This window comes from Elephantulus edwardii, unplaced genomic scaffold, assembly GCF_000299155.1.
Source record: "Elephantulus edwardii isolate Elephantulus edwardi_28Jun2011 unplaced genomic scaffold, EleEdw1.0 scaffold00198, whole genome shotgun sequence".
NCBI classification, from domain to species: Eukaryota; Metazoa; Chordata; class Mammalia; order Macroscelidea; family Macroscelididae; genus Elephantulus; species Elephantulus edwardii.
In genome coordinates, this window is record NW_006399948.1 from 4,453,969 (window position 1) to 4,461,043 (window position 7,075).

The following is a 7,075-nucleotide window of genomic DNA, read 5'->3' on the forward strand; positions in this document are numbered from 1 at the left end:
TTTTCAAATAGCTGTCAATCTGTGGGATGAGAGAGACTAGTGATATGAACTTGTGGTGCCAACCCAAAAACACACAGTTCCAATCCACCAGCTTGATTTTCAAGACAAAAATGAGCAGTCTCCTGCAAGGTTACTTATTTCCTCTAAAAGCCCACTTGAGGGATAGCTATGAGTGGGTTCTGACTAAAAAGCTCACAAGTATTCGAAAATTATGAGTATTGCCTAAGCATTTGTTACATGAAACTAAACAAATCTATTAGAGCAATCCTCATAATTATATTTTTATATTATATAAGCTAATAGAGGTTTTTGTACTTGAGCCATTAATATGGAAATATGTTAAAATGTGACACTATAATTCTAATTAAACAATCTTTTATTTTCTATTTTTGTGCATGTGTTCTAAACCTTTGTCATATGTATATAATTTTAAAATATTACTGATAATTGTCTTCTTTTTCTTAAAGTTGGAAGACTTTTAATTACTAATAATGGTTATCTTAAATTTGAAATTTACTTTTTATGACAAAATTTAAGTGTAACAGAATTTAAAATTTGTACTTATAGTTTTCAGAGTTTATTTTTTTATTGTTGTTGTTGTTATGTGCCATGGAGTCTCTTGTGACTCATAATGACCCTATGTAAAACAGCCCTAAATTCTGCCCTATCCTATGCCAATCTCACCATCTCTGACACACCTACCCCGATTACCTCAGTCACTGAATCAGTCCATCTCATTGAGGGTCTTCCTTCTCTGCACTGTCCCTCTACCCTCCCCAAAATGACATCCCTCTCCAAGAACTGGTGCCTCCTTGCAATATGTCCAAATTATGTCAGACAAAGCTTCAGAATCCTTGCCTCTAAGATGCAGCCAAGCTTCACCTTCTCCAGGACAAATCTGTTTGTTTTCCTAGCAGTCCATCATATATTCAATACTCTTCTCCAACACCACAGCTCAAAGGCATAAATTCTCCTATAATCCCTAGTCATTGTCCATCTCCCTGATGTATAGCAAGTAATTGCAAAGATCATGCATGGCATGTATCAGGCACACCTTAGTTTCCAGACTGAAATCTTTGCACTAAGGCAATTTAGAGAGGTCTCTAACCAGAGACTTTCCCATCACTATATGTCTTTTAATTTTCTGGCTTCTGGTGCCAAGATGTTGATGTGGATCCAAGCAAACCAAAACTGCGAACAATCTCAATCTCTTCTTCATTCACTATGATGCTGCCAATTGGCCCGGTGGTGAGATCTTTGTTTTCTTGACATTGAGTCTCAATCCATACTGAAGACTGTAGTCCCTGACCTCCCACAACAAGTGCTTTAGGTCCTCTTCAGTTTCAGCAAGCAGGGATGTGTCATCTACAATGACGCAGATTTTTGATGATTCTTCCTCCAATCCTGATGCCATATTTCTCCTCATAGAGCCCCGCCTCCCGGATAACCTGTTCTGCATAAAGATTGCAAAGGTATGGAGACAGGATACAGGCCTTGTGTACACCCTTCCCAATTTTGAACAATACAGTGTTTCTTTGCTCAGTTCTGACCACTGTCTCTTCGTCCAAGTATAGGTTTTGTATCAGCAAGATCAAATGTTCTGGGATTCCCATTCTTGTCAGAGTTATCCATAGTTTGTTATGATCCACACAGTCAAATTCCTTTGCATAATCAATGAAACAAAGATAGAAGTTCTTCTGGTACTCCTTGCTTTCAGCCAAAATCCATCTAACATTAGCTACAATATCCCTAGTAACACAGGTCTGTCTAAACCCAGCCTGCAATTCTGGTACTTCTCTCTTGATGTGCTGTTCCAGTTGTTTTTGGATAATCTTCAGCAAAATCTTGCTTGCATGAGATATTAATGATTTTGTTTCATAATTTCCACACCCTGTGGGATAAACTTTCTTTGGAATGGGAGCAAATATTGATCTCTTTCAGTCAGTTGGACAAGTAGTTGTTCTCCAGATTTCTTGGCACAGCTTGGTGAGCACATATAGGACAGCATCTGTTTGTTGAAATATGTCAATTGGTATATCATCAATTCCTGGGGCCTTATTCTTAGCCAATTCTTCCAAAGTAGTCTTATCTTCTTCCCTCATCACCATAGGCTCTTGTTCTTATGTTGTTTCATTCTTTTGTGTCTGCCAATTCCTTTTGTTATAATAACTCTGTATATTTTTTCTATTGTCTTTTAATACTTGCTGGATCACTCAATATTCTGCCCAAAGCATCTTTAAGTATTGTAACTTGAGGCCTGAGTTTTCTCTTCAGTTCCTTAAGCTTAAGAAATACTGAGTGAGTTTGGCCTCTTTGATTTTCTGACTCTAGCTCTTTGCACATTACATTATAAAATTTTATTTTGTCTTGTGGCACAGCCTTTTGAAATCTCCTGTTCAGTTCCTTATTGACTTGATTTCTTCCTTCTGCTTTGTCTTCTTAGTGCTCCAGTGCAATATTTAGAGTCTCTTCTGATATCTATTTTGGTCTTTTCTTCCTCCTCTGTCTTTGCACTCTTTCTGGATGATATTCTTGATATCCTCCCATAACTCATCCAGTTTCGCTCATTTAGTGTTCAAGGTTTCAAACCTGTTCCTTAGATGCAAGGCTGGGAGCTGAGCACCACATGAGAGAGAAGCTCAGGGGAGCCAGGAAGAGCAGCAGGAACTAGGGAAATTCACTTTTTTGCCCACCATCCAAACAGTTATCCTGTTCCAGGGGTACGCGGCTGAACAAAGTGACCCCTGGAGTCCTTGGGGCCCTTGGGCCTGTGGCCCAAAAAAGAAAAAGAACACTACATACTAGATCGACAGGACAGATCACCCTCCCTTGGGAAATAGCATGATCACAGCATGCGACAATTGGAAGGGAGGGTGCCTAAGTGACAAGAAGTTGAACTTGGAGCATAAATTAAAGAGTAAGGACTTTTTTTCAGAACCATCTGAAATAAGACATTTTACTTAACATTAGAGATTTATATTTGGACTTACAGGCCCCTAAACTCAAGGGAATCTAATCACAGCATAAGAAATCTGCAACATCTTGAAGAATTTGGAATGACAGAAACACACAAAGTTTGAGATACAACCTATCAGATCAAGGGGTGTACAGCAGAAGATAGGTTTTGAAGGGAGTAGGTGGGAGTAAAAGGGAATACTGGTGGAGCAGGGAAAAGGGTGGGTCAAGAGACTCATGTCAAGGGCAAGAATAAAACTAAAAATACTGGCTATTTCTACAATTGGGAAAGATTTTTCTTCTACATTGTTTTGTAAAATGCTTGTTTTTCAGATACTTTTCCAAATCTGAGCATACAGATTAAGACAGACTAGGAAGAAGAATTGACCATCCACTTCCAAAATAGCAGGCCTTTGGAAACCTCATGTACAATGAATACACATTTTTACACTTTATTATTATTATTATTTTGAGGCATGTTGGCAAGAAGCTGCACTGTAGTCCCAAAGGCATGCCATTTGAGGTCACCAGCTTCTCCATGGGAAAAGGATGGGCAGTCTCCTCCCAGGAGATTAACTACCTCTGAAAACCCACTGGAAGGTCAGCTATGGGATGGTTCCAACTCAATGATACACAACAACAACAAAATTAGAGGCATAGTCCGTAGGTAATCATACTACAAAACATAGGTCATGCCTCTCTGGAAGTTCAAATCTGATAAGTGCTCCATTGGAGAAAGATGATTAATCTACTCTCAATTGGTTTATGACTTCGGAAACCTAGCTGGAGGGTCAACTTTGAGTCAGTTCTCGTTCAACATCAATGTACTTTAGAGAGTTCATATTCAATAATTAGTTGCTCTCACTTGCCAATCTAAAAATAAAAAAGGTATGACTTTGTCTTTATTTTTATTTGTTTAATCTATTGTTTAAAGAAATGTGTTCTTATTACCTTGTGAAAATACATTTAGTAACTTACCTTGCAATTGTATTTATTTTTGGCTTTTAAAACATTTAAATTTTTGCCAGTAGATAAAACATTTTCTCTTTATTCAATAATTCATTAAATTTCAGACAATTTAACATCTCTGTTGGTATAAATATAATGATATCAAATCTCATTTGACTAACATGTTACTGTAAATACTAAAATTCTGATATCCGTTCATGTATATCTTTTCAATGTTATTATGTGTCTTATAAATAGTATATTAACATTTCAGCTTTATTTTCTGATTTAGAAACTTTATTTTAATTGAGATTTTAATGAAAATTTATAAAAAACTTGGGTTTCCAACTCTTCATTGTTGCAGATTTTCCTCCCGGCCCCCACTCCCCACCAGATCTCTCTCTTTTTTTTTTTTAGATCTCTTTTTTCTTGAGGGGAAAAGTTCTTCCATTGTTATACAAACCCCCACTTCCACCCTAGACCATGTTATTATGCAGCTCTTATTCTGAATTCTTGTGATGCCAATAATATCTAATCATATATACCTTTTATGCAGTTTTCTCTCTTGTCTGTTTCAATGCTGTGTAGATTATTAATTCCCTCTTTTCTTAGTTGCCCTACAGTCCCTATGTCAGTCCTGTTTTAAAACAGTAGCATTATGCCATATTTGTCTTTTTTGTAACTGAGATATTTCATTCAGCATAATGTCCTCCAGGATGACTTATTTTGTATATTTCATGAGTTCCTTTTTTTTCAATGTAAGCATAGTATTTCATTGTGTGAATATACCACAATTTCTCAATCCATTCATATGTGATGAGCCCTTGGGTTGTTTCCAACTCTTTGTTACTGTGAACAAAGCCGCAATAAACATGGGTGTGCATATATCTGCTTGGGTGGCAATTCTAATTTCTTTAGGGTATATTCCCAGTAGTGGAATTGCTGGGTCAAATAGTATTTCTATTTGAAAGTTTTTGAGAACATGCCATACTGCCTTCCATAGTGGTTGCACCATTTTACACTCCCACCAACAGTAAATAAGGATTCCAGTTTCTCCACAACCTCACCAACATTTGTTATTTGCTATTCTGTTAAATTCTGCTACTCTTACTGGGGTGAGATTATATCTCATAGTTGTTTTAATTTGCATTTCTCTTAGAACTAGGGATTTTTAACATTTTTTCATAAGTCTGGAAGAATCCCATCCTTTTTATTTTCTAAAATAGTTAATATAGAATTGGTGACAGTTCTTCTATGAATGTTTGAGAAAATTCACTTGTACAACCATCTGGTCCAGGGCATTTTTGGCTGGAAGTTGTTTTATTATCTTTTCAAGTTCTTCTTTTGTAATGAGTCTGTTCAGGTGTTCAATTTTCATTTGTGTCAGTTAGATAGGTTGTAAATTTCTAAGTCCATTTCCTCTAGCTTTTTATAATTGCTTGAGTATAGTTTTTATAATATTCTATTGATACTAATTTTATTTTAATAGTCCCATTGTAACCTTGCCTGTTTCATCCTTATTCAAATTATTTATGTCTTTTCCTTCTTTCCTATTGTTAATTTTGCTAGTGGCTTGTCAATTTTATTGACCTTTTCGAAGAACCAACTTCTGGTTTTGTGGATGGTTTCAATTGTCTTTCGGTTTTCTATTTCATTTATTTTTGCCTTAATTTTTAGAATTTTAGGTTTTTGGAAGGTATTGGGTTTTCTTACTGGTATTTTTCAACCTGGAGATGTTGGGTTAGAGCATCAGTAGTAATTTTTTGCTGTCCTTTAATGTGTTTGCTCATTGGTATAAATTGACCTCTAATTACTGCTTTGGCTGTTTTCCAAAGATTTTTGGAAAGTTGTGTCATCATTGTCATTTTTCACTCTTTAATTTCATTTCTTATTTCTTCTAGTACTCACTCATGTTCAAGCAAGGTGTTGTTCAGCTTCCAAATGTATGGATTTTTCCTCCTTTATCCTCTTGTTATTAATTTCTAATTTTGTAGCATTGCGATCTGAAAAGATGTTTTGTATTAATTGTATCTTTTTTTAATTAATAATGCTTACCTTGGGACCTCAAATGTGATGTGATCTATTCTGGAGAGAGTTCCATGCACATTGGAGAAGGTATACTGTGCTTTTTTGAGTGATGCATTAGCCTATAAATATCTGTGAGGTTGAGCTTGTTTATTGTGTGGTTTAATTCTTCAGCATCTTTGTTGCATTTCTTTCTCGTAGTTCTATCTTTCCTTGAGAGTGGTGTATTAAAGTCTCCAACTACTATAGTAGTGTTGTCTATTTCCTTTTTCAATTTTGTTGATGTTTGTTTTATATATTTTGCAGGTTTTTCATTTGGTGCATATATATATTTATTATTGTTATGTCCTCTTGTTCTATTGACACTTTAAGTATTATGTAGTGCCTTCCTTGTCGTTTGTGATGGTTTAGGCATTGAAATTTATTTTATCAGAGATTAATATTGCTATTCTTACTTTTTTTCTGGTTGCAATTTGCCACTCTTATTTTTAGTCTTTTGTTATCTTCATTTTTTTCAGGTATGTCTCTTATAAACAGAATATTGATGGATTTTGGGTTTTTATCTAATATGCTACTCCTTTTCTCTTCAGTGGAGCCTTCAAACCATTCACATTCGGTGTGATTATTGAGAGGCAAGGTTTTATTGCTATCATATTATTGAGTTGTTTTTGGTTTTGGTGCTAGTTACTTTGGTCCATCCTGCTTTCTGTGTCATCTCTGTAAGAAAGATGTCTCAGTGTTCTCTGCAATGCTGGTCCTGTTTTTATAAAGTCCCTTAGGTTTTGTTTTCCAGGGAATATCTTGATCTCTCCTTCATATTTGATTGACAATATTGCTGGGTACAGTATTCTTTGTTGACAGTTGTCTTCTTTGAGTGTTCAATATGTGTCATTCCACTGTCTTCTTGCTCGCATGTTTTCTGCTGAGAAATTGGCACTTTGTCTTATTTGCTCTCCCTTATTTGTTACACTTTGTTCCTCCCTCACTGCTTTCAGAATTCTCTCCCTATCTTTGGTCTGGTAAATTTAACTATGATATGCCTTCGTATTTTTAGGGGTCTATTCTATATGGTGTTCATGCAGCTTCTTGAATATATATGCTCATTCTTCATTATACCTGGGAAGTTTTCTTCTAGTAATTCTTTCAC